Source organism: Heptranchias perlo, unplaced genomic scaffold (genome assembly GCF_035084215.1).
Source record: "Heptranchias perlo isolate sHepPer1 unplaced genomic scaffold, sHepPer1.hap1 HAP1_SCAFFOLD_656, whole genome shotgun sequence".
Classification (NCBI taxonomy): Eukaryota; Metazoa; Chordata; class Chondrichthyes; order Hexanchiformes; family Hexanchidae; genus Heptranchias; species Heptranchias perlo.
In genome coordinates this window covers 20,719-35,571 of record NW_027139684.1, presented here as the reverse complement: position 1 = coordinate 35,571, position 14,853 = coordinate 20,719, and the positions used below count along the sequence as shown (strand labels likewise).

The 14,853-nt window shown below is 45.9% G+C and overlaps 3 non-coding genes across 3 annotated transcripts; all 3 read left to right on the top strand.

Annotated features, from left to right (window-relative positions):
• Positions 1–774: 774 nt before the first annotated feature.
• Positions 775–915, top strand: LOC137318145 (U4 spliceosomal RNA). The gene has a single exon (XR_010961812.1). It is a non-coding gene; the product is annotated as a U4 spliceosomal RNA (small nuclear RNA).
• Positions 916–2,920: 2,005 nt separating this feature from the next.
• On the top strand, positions 2,921–3,061 carry LOC137318153 (U4 spliceosomal RNA). The gene has a single exon (XR_010961820.1). It is a non-coding gene; the product is annotated as a U4 spliceosomal RNA (small nuclear RNA).
• A 6,064-nt stretch (positions 3,062–9,125) lies between these two features.
• On the top strand, positions 9,126–9,266 carry LOC137318150 (U4 spliceosomal RNA). Its single transcript, XR_010961817.1, has one exon. It is a non-coding gene; the product is annotated as a U4 spliceosomal RNA (small nuclear RNA).
• Positions 9,267–14,853: the final 5,587 nt, after the last annotated feature.

The following is a 14,853-nucleotide window of genomic DNA, read 5'->3' as shown; positions in this document are numbered from 1 at the left end:
CGGCCTCTTCCAATGAAGCTCAATGGAAGCTCGAGGAACAGCACCTCATCTTTCCATTGGACACTTTACAACCTTCTGGACTCAACACTGATTTCAATAACTTCAGATCAGAACCACTGCTCCCATTTTTTCGGACAGCAGGTGCTGGGAATGGTTCTTCTGTTCCCATTTCCCCCTCCTCCAGACCCATCTTTTGTTCCTTCACTTGTCCCATTCCCGCCCTCCTTGCCTCGCACCATCATCCCTTCTGTCATTTAATCACTTCTGCCCTCCACCCTCTCACAGACCCTCCCTTTTGTTCTTTCCTCCTCTCCTCCCTCCTTTCCCTCACTCTGGACTTACTTCAAAACTGTTTAATCTTGAACTTCTTCCAGTTCTGACGAAGGGTCTTTGAGCTGAAACATTAACTCTGTTTCTCTCTCCACAGATGCTGCCTGACCTGCTGAGGATTTACAGCATTTTCTGTTTTTACTTCAGATTTCCAGCATCCGCAGTATTTTGCTTTTGAGGAAGTTCTCATTCCCTGTCAATATTCAGTGTTTTTAATTTATGCAAAGCAGCCGTAGTAATTAACATATTTCCATTCTATTATAGTTTATTCCCATTTCAATCTTTTGTGAACAAAAATATTTTTTCTCAATTTTTTAAAGAAAACAATGTGATTGCCGGTTGAAAAGACGATCCGAGCTGATAATTTAAAAAGTTACCTCGACTCACCACAAATGTGAAGGGTACGAGTCGGATAGACCACAGTGTGTCAGGGTGGATCTCTTTAACTTTGCGCAGTGGCAGTATCGTAGCCGATGAGGTTGAACTGAGGCGTGATTATTGTTTATTGAAAACTTTACCCAATACCCCGCTATGCTGACTTGAAATATAGTCGGTAATGGCAATTTTTGATAGTCTCTGTGGAGACTGCTTCTTTAACCAAAAATAGTTTGAAGTTGATATTCTTTTCAAGTTGTTTCTGTCGCTGTAATGATTAGTTTGTGTTGGTGTCTTGAATGTTGCTTTGAAGATGCAGCTGCCAATGGTGGTGTTCAGGGATGGTCCAGAGTTGGAGGAGTGCAGGGTTCCTGGAGGGTTGTGGGGCTGGAGGAGGCGACGGAGCCTGGGAGGGACGAGGCCATGGATTCGCACACAAGGATGAGAATGTTAAAACTGAGGAGTTGGGGGGTTTTTGGGTGAATGGTCAGGATACGGGCAGCAGAGTTTTGGATGAGCTCAAGTTTATGGAGGGTGGACGATGGGAGACCGGCCAGGAGAACATTGGAATAATCAAATCTGGAGGGAACAAAAACATGGAGGGGTGGAGAGAGGTGGTGGTGAGGTCGAGCTCGGTGCCTCCAGCCTACATGGGGAACCTGTTGTCATGTCTTCGGATGATGTCACCGAGGGGCAGCATGCAGATGTGAAATAGGAGGGGTCCAAGGATAGATCCTTGGGGGACTCCGCAGGTAACGGGCTGAGGGTGGGAATAGAAACCATTGTAGGAGATTCTCTGGCTACGACTGGAGAGATCAGAATGGAACCAGGCGAGTGGAGTCCCACTCAGCTGGAGGACGGAGGAGAGGGGTTGGAGGAGGATGGTGTGGTCGACCATGTCAAAGGCTGCAGACAGGTGGAGAAGGATGAGGAGAGACAGTTTACCACGGTCACAGTCACATAGGATGTCATTGGTGACTTTGATAAGGGTCGTTTCAATACTGTGGCAGGGACGGAAACCTGATTGGAGAGATTCAAACATGGAGTTGCAGGAAAGGTGGGAACGGATTTGGGAGGCGACTGTACGTTTAAGTGGATCGGGAGGTTAGAAATAGTTGGAAGGGCAGAGGGGTCAAGGTGGGTTTTTTGTGAAGGGGGTGATGACGGCAGATTTGAAAGAGAGGATAAGAGGTCGGCCATTTAGGCACAAAATGAATAAAAATATCTTCACTCAGAGGGTTGTGAATCTTTGGAATTCTCAACCCCAGAGGGCTGTAGATGCTCAGTCGTTGAGTATATTCAAGACTGAGATTCATATGGCAGTAATCGGGGATCTCAACTACCCTAATATTAACCGGGATAGAATCAGTGTAAAGGGTATAGAGGGTGCAGAATTCTTAAAATGCATTCAGGACAACATTTTTGGCCAGTACGTAGCAAGCCCAACAAGAGAGGGGGCAGTTCTGGACTTAGTTCTTGGGAATGATTCTGGGCAGGTGGAAGGAGTATCAGTGGGAGAGCATTTTGGTGGGAGTGATCATAATTCAGTTAGATTTGGATTATGAATGGAAAAGGACAAAGATGGAACAGGAGTAAAAGTTTTCAATTGGGGAAAAGCGAATTTTACTGAGCTGAGAAGTGATTTCGCAAAAGTGGACTGTAAACAGCTATTTGAAAGTAAATCAGTGTCAGAACAGCATTCAAGGAGGAGATAGTGGTGGTTCAGAGCAAATATGTTCCACAAAGAAAAAGGTGGGACTCCCAAATCCAGAGTCCCCTGAATGACAAGGAGCACACAGGGTAAGATAAGGCAGAAAAGGGAAGCTTATGTCAGACACCGAGAACTCAATATTACAGAAAGCCCAGAGGAGGATAGAAAGTGCAGGGGTGAAATTAAATAGGAAATTAGGAAAGTAAAGAGAGGGCATGAAAAAATATTGGCAAGTAAAATCAAGGAAAACCCAAAGATGTTTTATAAACACATTAGTTTATGCAAAGTAGCTGTAGTAATTAACATATTTCCATTCTATTAAAGTTTATTCCCATTTCAATATTTTGTGAACAAAATGAGTTTTCTCGATTTTTTTTAAGAAAACAATGTGATTGCCAGTTGAAAAGACGATCCGAGCTGATAATTTAAAAAGTTACCTCCACTCACCACAAATGTGAAGGGTACGAGTCGGATAGACCACAGTGTGTCAGGGTGGATCTCTTTAACTTTGCGCAGTGGCAGTATCGTAGCCGATGAGGTTGAACTGAGGCGTGATTATTGCTTATTGAAAACTTTACCCAATACCCCGCTGTGCTGACTTGAAATATAGTCGGTAATGGCAATTTTTGATAGTCTCTGTGGAGACTGCTTCTTTAAACAAAAATAGATTAAAGTCAACAATCGTTTCCACTGCTGTCGACTGCAGGAAGATATCAATGGACTGGTCAGGTGGGCAGAAAAGTGGCAAATGGAATTCAATCCGGAGAAGTGTGAGGTAATGCATTTGGGGAGGGCAAACAAGGCAAGGGAGTACACAATAAATGGGAGGATACTGAGAGGTGTCGAGGGAGTGAGGGACCTTGGAGTGCATGTCCACAGATCACTGAAGGTAGCAGGACAGGTTGATAAGGTGGTTAAAAAGGCATATGGGATACTTTCCTTTATTAGCTGAGGCATAGAATATAAGAGCAGGAAGGTTATGCTGGAACTGTATAAAACACTAGTTAGGCCACAGCTTGAGTACTGCGTACAGTTCTGGTCACCACATTACAGGAAGGATGTGATTGCACTGGAGAGGGTGCAGAGGAGATTTACGAGGATGTTGCCAGGACTGGAGAATTTTAGCTATGAGGAAAGATTGGATCGGCTGGGGTTGTTCTCTTTGGAACAGAGGAGGCTGAGGGGAGATTTAATTGAGGTGTATAAAATTATGAGGGGCCGAGATAGAGTGGATAGGAAGGACCTATTTCCCTTAGCAGAGAGGTCAATTACCAGGGGGCATAGATTTAAAGTAATTGGTAGAAGGATTAGAGGGGAGCTGAGGAGAAATGTTTTCACCCAGAGGGTGGTGGGGGTCTGGAACTCACTGCCTGAGAGGGTGGGAGAGGCAGAAACCCTCAACTCATTTGAAAGGTGTTTGGATGTGGACTTGAAGAGCCGTAACCTGCAAGACTGTGGACCAAGAGCTGGAAAGTGGGATTAGGCTGGATGGCTCTTTTTCGGACAGTACAGACACGATGGGCCGAATGGCCTCCTTCTGTGCCTGAACTTCTCTGATTCTATGATAGATTTTTGGACTCCAAGGGAATCAAGGGATATGGGGATCAGGTGGGAAAGTGGAGTTGAGATCTGATTGAATGGTGGGGCAGGATCGAGGGGCCGACTGGCCTACTGCTGCTCCTATTTCTTATGTTCTTATCTCAGGTCAGAGGATAGTGTTTGAAACTCTATCTTTAATATCTTAATATAGAAATATTTTTCAATTTAGTAGTTCATTTCTCAATGTGGATACATTTTTGAATTTCATGCAGTCGGTTTTAAATGGGTAATGAGTGTGAGTTTGATATTGTATTAAATCTGTCCCTCTGTGAACCTCTGTATAATTATACTGTGTCTTTCACTCTGATAGTGTATGAGATTTTTGGACTGGGATGTAATGTGTAGCACAGTCTGCACTAATGGAATTGATACAGAATCTTTCAGTCTGACATTGTGTGTGATTTTCAGACTGTGTGTAATGTCCAGCTCTCGGTCCATTAATGGAATCGATAATGTGTCTTTCAATGTCACACTATGGGTGTGTTCTGAACTGGTATCTAGTTTGTATCTCAGTTTACAATATTTCTCCGCATCTCTCCACCTGATCGTGTCGGTGAGTTCTGGATTTGAATGTAATTTGTCCCTCACCCATCACCCATCTCCTTCTGGAATGTGCCTTTGCAAAGAAGGTCTGGAGAGAGATGCAGTGGTATCTGTCCAGGTTCGTCCCGAGCAGTTCCGTAACACAGGATTCTGTGCTCTACGGGCTGTTCCCGGGGACACACACTGAGACGGACATCAACTGCTGCTGGAAGACCATCAACTCAGTGAAAGACGCCCTTTGGTCTGCCCGAAACCTGCTGGTCTTCCAGTGCAAGGAGCTGTCCTCGACCGAGTGTTGCAGACTGGCACATTCCAAGGTCCAGGATTACGTGCTCAGGGACGCACTGAGGACGGGTGCGGCCTCCGCAAAGGCTCTGTGGGGAAAGGCAACCGTTTAGGGCCTTCCCGCCATTGTATACCGAGGGGCTGAAATCAGGGAAAATCCCCCTCGGGCAGAATGTAAAATTCAAATTGATGTAATGTACCTGTAATGAATCTGTAATGTACTGTAATGAATCTGTAATCAATAATCTGTATTGAGTGTAATGCAATGAGACACCCCAGAGTGTCATGAACTGTAATTCTGTCCAATGTGTTCATTGAACTGTACTTGATGGAACCTGCAAATTGTATAATCTGTATTGTGTACGTTTGGAATGTGAGATGAGAACTGTATTTTGTGGATTGCTGCAAATTCTTATGAATAAAGTATATTTTTTTGAAAAAAATCAATAAGATCATCCCTTAATCTTCTATACTCGCAGGAATACAAGTCCATTCTATGTAACCAGTCTTCATTATTAGACAGACAGAGAGAGAGATACAGAGCGAGGGAAGAGAGACAGACAGAGAGAGAGACAGATACAGAGCGAGGGAAGAGAGATAGACAGATACAGAGCGAGGGAAGAGAGACAGACAGAGAGAGAGACAGATACAGAGTGAGGGAAGAGAGACAGACAGAGAGACAGACAGATGCAGAGCGAGGGAAGAGAGACAGACAGAGAGAGAGACAGATACAGAGCGAGGGAAGAGAGACAGACAGAGAGAGAGAGACAGATACAGAGCGAGGGAAGAGAGACAGACAGAGAGACAGACAGATACAGAGCGAGGGAAGAGAGACAGACAGAGAGACAGACAGATACAGAGCGAGGGAAGAGAGACAGACAGAGAGAGAGACAGATACAGAGCGAGGGTAAAGAGACAGACAGAGAGACAGACAGATACAGAGCGAGGGAAGAGAGACAGACAGAGAGACAGACAGATACAGAGCGAGGGAAGAGAGACAGACAGAGAGACAGAGACAGATACAGAGCGAGGGAAGAGAGACAGACAGAGAGAGAGACAGATACAGAGCGAGGGAAGAGAGACAGACAGAGAGAGAGACAGATACGGAGCGAGGGAAGAGACAGACAGAGAGAGAGACAGATACAGAGCGAGGGAAGAGAGACAGACAGAGAGAGAGACAGATACAGAGCGAGGGAAGAGTGACAGACAGAGAGACAGACAGATACAGAGCGAGGGAAGAGAGACAGACAGAGAGAGAGACAGATACAGAGCGAGGGAAGAGAGACAGACAGAGAGAGAGAAAGATACAGAGCGAGGGAAGAGAGAGAGACAGAGAGAGAGACAGATACAGAGCGAGGGAAGAGAGAAAGACAGAGAGAGAGACAGGTACAGAGCGAGGGAAGAGAGAGAGACAGAGAGACAGACAGACAAACACAGAGAGACAGAGAATCAGACGGTGGTTGGCACGAAACGTCCCAGTGGTCCTGCAGAGAATGGAGAGGGTCGATCCAATTAGGCAGCTCCCCGACCAGACAGTCGACGCCATTTCCCCGAACGTCTTATCGCTGGAACTGACCAACAGACACCAGGATGTATAGAATAATAAAATGATCGAATGGTTACAGTGCAGAAGGAGGCCACTTGGCCCATCCAGCCCGTGCTGGCTCGTTGTAAGAGCAATCCAGTTAGTCCCACTCCCCCGCTCTTTCCCTGTCTCCCTGCAATTATTTTCCCTTCAAGTATTTCTCCAATTCCTTTTTGAAACCCACGATTGAATCTGCTTCCACTGCCCTTTCAGGCAGCACATTCCAGATCAGAACAACTCGCTGCGTAAAAAAACATTCTCCTCATGTCCCCATTGGTTCTTTTACCAATCCCCTTAAATATGTGCTGGGATCTGTCCCAGTTCAGCCCAAAAAGCTCGGGAACACAGGGCACTGTTCCCGGGGACGCACACCGAGACAGACATCAACTGGTGCTGGAAGACCATCAACTCGGTGAAGGAGGCCCTTTGGCCCGTCCGAAACCTGCTGGTCTTCCAGTAGAAGGAGCTGTCCATGGCCGAGTGTTACCGACTGGCACAATCCAAGGTCCAGGAGTACGTGCTGTGGGACGCACTGAAGCAAAGGCTCTATGGGGAAAGCCCACAGTGTAGGGCCATCCCACCTTTGTATTGTACACCATGGATTATAAGAAATGGACTGTGTTTGAATTGTAATACTGGGAGCGTATTGTGGACCATCTGTTTGGATTGTTTTGAACTGTATTGCTTTGGAATTGTGATATTTCCATTGAACTGTGTGTATCCTTCAATTCAAGGAGGGGCCCAGCGCTGTGTGTAATTTATTCACGGCAAGACCGGAGTCCCGTGCATGTGTTTGAGCAAAAGAGGAAGTTCTCTCGTGTCCGTCCCATTCCCGCATTTCAGCCCTCACCCCTTCCCCTCAATCCCAGAACCAGGATAGGGTCCCCCTTGTCCTCACCTTGCATCCCACCAGCCTCCACATTCAACAGATCATCCTCTGCCCTTTCCCCCACCTCCAGCCCAATCCCACCACCAAACACCTTCCCCTCCCCTCCCCGTCAGCATTCCGAAGGGACCACTCCCCCCGCGACCCCCTGGTCCACTCATCCATCACCCCCAACACCTGCTCGCCTTCCCCACACACCTTGCCTTGTGAGCGCAGGAGATGCAACACCTGCCCTTTCACCTCCTCCCTTCCCACCGTCCAGGGCCCCAAACACTCCTGATTTCCTTGTCCTTCTTTCAGTTTCCTCCACTGGATTCACTGCTCACCATCAGGGTCTCCTCTACATTGGGGAGACCAAACACAGATTGAGGTCATCACTCCACTGAACATCTCCATCCAGTCTGCAAGCCTGACCCTGAGCTTCCGGTCACTTCCCATTTTAATTCCCCGTCCCACTCCCACTCTGACCTCTCTGTCCTCGGTCTCTCCCAATGAAGCTCAATGGAAGCTCGAGGAACAGCACCTCATCTTTCCATTGGACACTTTACAACCTTCTGGACTCAACACTGATTTCAATAACTTCAGATCAGAACCACTGCTCCCATTTTTTCGGACAGCAGGTGCTGGGAATGGTTCTTCTGTTCCCATTTCCCCCTCCTCCAGACCCATCTTTTGTTCCTTCACTTGTCCCATTCCCGCCCTCCTTGCCTTGCACCATCATCCCTTCTGTCATTTAATCACTTCTGCCCTCCACCCTCTCACAGACCCTCCCTTTTGTTCTTTCCTCCTCTCCTCCCTCCTTTCCCTCACTCTGGACTTACTTCAAAACTGTTTAATCTTGAACTTCTTCCAGTTCTGACGAAGGGTCTTTGAGCTGAAACATTAACTCTGTTTCTCTCTCCACAGATGCTGCCTGACCTGCTGAGGATTTACAGCATTTTCTGTTTTTACTTCAGATTTCCAGCATCCGCAGTATTTTGCTTTTGAGGAAGTTCTCATACTTACCATACTTAAGAAAAGACATACTTGCTCTCGAGGCAGTACAAAGAAGGTTCACTCGGTTAATCCCGGGGATGAGGGGGCGGACATATGAGGAGAGGTTGAGTAGATTGGGACTCTACTCATTGGAGTTCAGAAGAATGAGAGGCGATCTTATTGAAACATATAAGATTGGGAAGGGGCTTGATCGGGTGGATGCGGTAAGGATGTTCCCAAAGATGGGTGAAACTAGAACTAGGGGGCATAATCTTAGAATAAGGGGCTGCTCTTTCAAAACTGAGATGAGGAGAAACTTCTTCACTCAGAGGGTAGTCGGTCTGTGGAATTTGCTGCCCCAGGAAGCTGTGGAAGCTACATCATTAAATACATTTAAAACAGAAATAGACAGTTTCCTAGAAGTAAAGGGAATTAGGGGTTACGGGGAGCGAGCAGGAAATTGGACATGATTTTAGATTTGAGGTTAGGATCAGATCAGCCATGATCTTATTGAATGGCGGAGCAGGCTCGAGGGGCCGATTGGCCTACTCCTGCTCCTATTTCTTATGTTCTAATGTTCTCATTCCCTCTCAATATTCAGTGTTTTTAGTTTATGCAAAGCAGCCGTAGTAATTAACATATTTCCGTTCTATTATAGTTTATTCCCATTTCAATCTTTTGCGAACAAAATGATTTTTCTCGATTTTTTAAGGAAACAATGTGATTGCCAGTTGAACAGACGATCCGAGCTGATAATTTAAAAAGTTACCTCGACTCACCACAAATTTGAAGTGTACGAGTCGGATAGACCTCAGCGGGTCAGGACACATGTTTTTAACTTTGCGCAGTGGCAGTATTGTAGTTGATGAGGTTGAACCGAGATGTGATTATTGCTTATTGAAAACTTTTCCCAATGCCCTGTTTTCCTGACTTGAAATATAGTTGGTAATGGCAATTTTTGATAGTCTGTGAGGAGACTGCTTCTTTAACCAAGGATGCCCCAGAGCATAGTACATTGGCGAGACCATGCAGACGCTGCAGCAACGGATGAACGGACACCGCGCAACAATCGCCAGACAGGAGGGTTCCCTCCCAGTCGGGGAACACTCCAGCAGTCAAGGACATTCAGCCACTGACCTTCGGGTAAGCGCTCTCCAAGGCGGCCTTCGAGACACAAGACAACGCAAAATCGTCGAGCAGAAATTGATAGCCAAGTTCCGCACCCATGAGGACGGCCTCAACCGGGATCTTGGGTTCATGTCACGCTACACGTTACCCCACCAGCGAACAAATGTTATCTGTTTTTAATATAACGGGTCAATTGCTGTCTTTTCCTTCCGGATGTTTCGATGTTTCTGCCTCTCTCGCTCTGTTTTTTTTAATTGGCATCTCCATATCATCTGTTTTTTTAGTTCTGGCCGTTTGTATATTCGGTGGCCCTGCAGGTAACACCTGTCTGTCTGAACACTTTGGTTGCCTTGGCAACGGGCAGTTGAAAAGACTTTCTGCAATCACCTGGCATTGTTCTGTGATTTATAAATGCGAAGGGTTCGAGGATTTCATTTCCACATTCACCTGAGGAAGGAGGAAGCCTCCGAAAGCTTGTGGATTTTAAAATAAAATTGTTGGACTATAACTTGGTGTTGTAAAATTGTTTACAATTGTTAACCAAAAATAGTTTGAAGTTGACAATCTTTTCAAGTTGTTTCTGTTGCTGTAATGATTAGTTTGTGTTGGTGTGTTGAATGTTGCTTTGACGATGCAGCAGCCAATGGTGGTGTTCAGGGATGGTCCAGAGTTGGAGGAGCGCAGGGTTCCTGGAGGGTTGTGGGGCTGGAGGAGGCGACGGAGCCTGGGAGGGTCGCGGCCATGGATTCGCACACAAGGATGAGAATGTTAAAACTGAGGAGTTGGGGGTTTTTGGGTGAATGGTCAGGATACGGGCAGCAGAGTTTTGGATGAGCTCAAGTTTATGGAGGGTGGACGATGGGAGACCGGCCAGGAGAACATTGGAATAATCAAATGTGGAGGGAACAAAAACATGGATGAGGGATTCAGCAGCAGGTGGGCTGGGGCAGGGATTGAGACAGGTGATATTATGGAGATGGCAGTAGGTGGTTTTGGGGATGGAGTGAATATGCGATTGGGAATCTCAGTTCAGGGTTAAATCGGATTCTGTTGTTGCAAACAGTCTGATTCAGCCTTGGACAGTGGCCGGGGAGTGTGATGGAATCGGGGGAGAGGGAACGGAGTTTGTGAATGGGCCAATGACAATGGCTTCAGTCTTTGTAATGATTAATTGGAGGAAATTACAACTGATTCAAGATTGGATGTCAGACCAGCAGCCTGACCATACAGAGAGAGTGGAGGGGTGGAGAGAGGTGGTGGTGAGGTCGAGCTCGGTGCCTCCAGCCTACATGGGGAACCTGTTGTCATGTCTTCGGATGATGTCACCGAGGGGCAGCATGTAGATGTGAAATAGGAGGGGTCCAAGGATAGATCCTTGGGGGTCTCCACAGGTAACGGGGTGAGGGTGGGAATAGAAACCATTGTAGGTGATTCTCTGGCTACGACTGGAGAGATCAGAATGGAACCAGGCGAGTGGAGTCCCACCCAGCTGGAGGACGGAGGAGAGGGGTTGGAGGAGGATGGTGTGGTCGACCATGTCAAAGGCTGCAGACAGGTGGAGAAGGATGAGGAGAGATAGTTTACCATGGTCACCGTCACATAGGATGTCATTGGTGACTTTGATAAGGGTCGTTTCAATACTGTGGCAGGGATGGAAACCTGATTGGAGAGATTCAAACATGGAGTTGCAGGAAAGGTGGGAACGGATTTGGGAGGCGACTGTACGTTTAAGTGGATCCGGAGGTTAGAAATAGTTGGAAGGGCAGAGGGGTCACGGTGGGTTTTTTGTGAAGGGGGTGATGACGGCATATTTGAAAGAGAGGACAAGAGGTCGGCCATTTTGGGCCAAGATGAGTAAAAAATATCTTCACTCAGAGGGTTATTAATCTTTGGAATTCTCAACCCCAGAGGGCTGTAGATGCTCAGTCGTTGAGTATATTCAAGACTGAGATTCATATGGCAGTAATCTGGGATCTCAACTACCCTGATATTAACCGGGATAGAATCAGTGTAAAGGGTATGGAGGGTGCAGAATTCATAAAATGCATTCAGGACAACATTTTTGGCCAGTGCGTAGCAAGCCCAACAAGAGAGGGGGCAGTTCTGGACTTAGTTTTAGGGAATGAAACTGGGCAGGTGGAAGGAGTATCAGTGGGAGAGCATTTTGGCGGGAATGATCATAATTCAGTTAGATTTGGATTATTAATGGAAAAGGACAAAGATAGAACAGGAGTAAAAGTTTTCAATTGGGGAAAAGCGAATTTTACTGAGCTGAGAAGTGATTTAGCAAAAGTAGACTGGAAACAGCTATTTGAAAGTAAATCAGTGTCAGAACAGCATTCAAGGAGGAGATAGTGGTGGTTCAGAGCAAATATGTTCCACAAAGAAAAAGGAGGGACTCCCAAATCTAGAGTCCCCTGGATGACAAGGAGCACACAGGGTGAGATAAGGCAGAAAAGGGAAGCTTATGTCAGACACAGAGAACTCAATACTACAGAAAGCCCAGAGGAGGATAGAAAGTGCAGGGGTGAAATTAAAAAGGAAATTAGGAAAGCAAAGAGAGGGCATGAAAAAATATTGCCAAGTAAAATCAAGGGAAACCCAAAGATGTTTTATAAATGCATTAAGAGCAAGAGGATAACTAAGGAAAGAGTCGGGCCTATTAGAGACCAAAAAGGTAACCTGTGTGTGGAGGTGGAAGATGTGGGTTTGGTTCTTAATGAATACTTTGCATCTGTCTTCAGAAAAGACGGGGACGATACAGAGATTGTAATTAAGGAGGCGGAGTGTGAAATATTGGATGGGATAAACATAGTGAGAGAGGAAGTGTTCAGGGGATTAGCATCTTTGAAAGTAGATAAATCACCAGGGCCGGATGAAATGTATCCCAGGCTGTTAAAAGAAGCCAGGGAGGAAATAGCGGAGACTCTGACCATCATTTTCTAATCCTCACTGGATACAGGAGAGGTGCCGGAGGATTGGAGGACTGCTAACCATTGTATTGATGTTTAAAAAGGCAGAAAGGGATAGACCGAGTAATTACAGGTCAGTCAACGTAATCTCAGCGGTGCGCAAATTACTGGAATCAATTCTGAGGGCCAGTGTTAATCATCATTTAGAAAGGCACGGATTAATCAAGGACAGTCAGCATGGATTTGTTAAGGGGAGTTCGTGTCTGACGAACTCGATTGAATTTTTTGAGCAGGTAACAAGGAGGGTCGATGAGGGTAACATATCTGATGATATCCACATGGAATTTAGCAAGGCTTTTGACTAGTTTCCACATGGCAGACTGGTCAGAAAAGTAAAAGCCCATGGGATCCAAGGGAAAGTGGCAAATTGGATCTAAAATGGCAGGAAGCAAAGGGTAATGGTCGATGGGTGTTTCTGTGACTGGAAGGCTGTTTCCAGTGGGGTGCCGCAGGGCTCAGTAAGAGGTCCTTTGCTTTTTGTGATTATATCAATGATTTAAACATAAATGTAGAGAGCATGATTAAGAAGTTTGCAAATGACACAAAAATTGGCCGTGTGGTTGATAGTGAGGAGGAAAACTGTAGACTGAAGGAAGATATCAATGGACTGGTCAGGTGGGCAGAAAAGTGGCAAATGGAATTCAATCCGGAGAAGTGTGAGGTAATACATTTGGGGAGGGCAAACAAGGCAAGGGAATACACAATAAATGGGAGGATACTGAGAGGTGTAGAGGGAGTGAGGGACCTTGGAGTGCATGTCCACAGATCCCTGAAGGTAGCAGGACAGGTAGATAACGTGGTTAAGAAGGCATATGGGATACTTTCCTTTATTAGCCGAGGCATAGAATATAAGAGCAGGGAGGTTATGCTGGAACTGCACAAAACACTGGTTAGGCCACAGCATGAGTACTGCGTACAGTTCTGGTCACCACATTACAGGAAGGATGTGATTGCACTGGAGAGGGTGCAGAGGAGATTTACGAGGATGTTGCCAGGACTGGAGAATTTTAGCTATGAGGAAAGATCGGATAGGCTGGGGTTGTTCTCTTTGGAACAGAGGAGGCTGAGGGGAGATTTAATTGAGGTGTATAAAATTATGAGGAGCCGAGATAGAGTGGATAGGAAGGACCTATTTCCCTTAGCAGAGGAGTCAGTAACCAGGGGGCATAGATTTAAAGTAATTGGTAGAAGGATTAGAGGGGAGCTGAGGAGAAATGTTTTCACCCCGAGGGTGGTGGGGGTCTGGAACTCACTGCCTGAGAGGGTGGGAGAGGCAGAAACCCTCAACTCATTCAATAAATACCTGGATGTGAACCTGGAGAGCCGTGACCTGCAGGGCCACGGACCAAGAGCTGGAAAGTGGAGTTAGGCTGGATGGCTCTTTTTCGGACAGTACAGACACGATGGGCCGAATGGCCTCCTTCTGTGCCTAAATTTCTCTGATTCTATGATAGATTTTTGGACTCTAAGGGAATCAAGGGATATGGGGATCAGGTGGGAAAGTGGAGTTGAGGTCAAAGATCAGCCATGATCTGATTGAATGACGGAGCAGGATCGAGGGGCCGAATGGCCTACTCCTGCCCCTATTTCTTATGTTCTTATCTCAGGTCAGAGGATAGTGTTTGAAACTGTATCTTTAATATCTTAACATCGAAATATTTTTGAATTTAGTATTTAATTTCTCAATATGGGGACATTTTTGAATTTCATGCAGTCGGTTTTAAATGGGTAATGAGTGTGAGTTTGATATTGTATTAAATCTGTCCCTCTGTGAACCTCTGTAAATTATACTGTGTCTTTCACTCTGATAGTGTATGAGATTTTTGGACTGGGATGTAATGTGTAGTTCAGTCTGCACTAATGGAATTGGCCCTGAATCTTTCAGTCTGACATTGTGTGTGATTTTCAGACTGTGTGTAATGTCCAGCTCTCGGTCCATTAATGGAATCGATAATGTGTCTTTCAATGTCACACTATGGGTGTGTTCTGAACTGGTATCTAGTTTGTATCTCAGTTTACAATATTTCTCCGCATCTCTCCACCTGATAGTGTCGGTGAGTTCTGGATTTGAATGTAATTTGTCTCTCAGGGTGCATTATTGGGATGGATACTGCATGTTTTAATCTCACAATGTGGGAGTTCTTGTCTGGTATTTAATTTGAATCTGGGGCTCCATTATTGAGATTCAGTCTGTATCTTTCAAATGGGGACCGTGTGTCAGTTCTATGTGGTATTTAATTTGTAGCTCAGTCTGCAGTATTGTGAGACTGACACAATGCTTTTCAATCTGATAGTGGGTGTGATTTTGATCTGGGATTTCTCTCTCTCCCTGTCAGAGGTACTGAGTTGGGATGAAATGGGAACAATGTCTGTCTCTCCGCATCTGTTTGACTGTTGGATTGAAACTGTGTCTCTGGAACTTGGGATCAGTGTGGGACTGACTAATTCTGCTGTCTGAGACTGT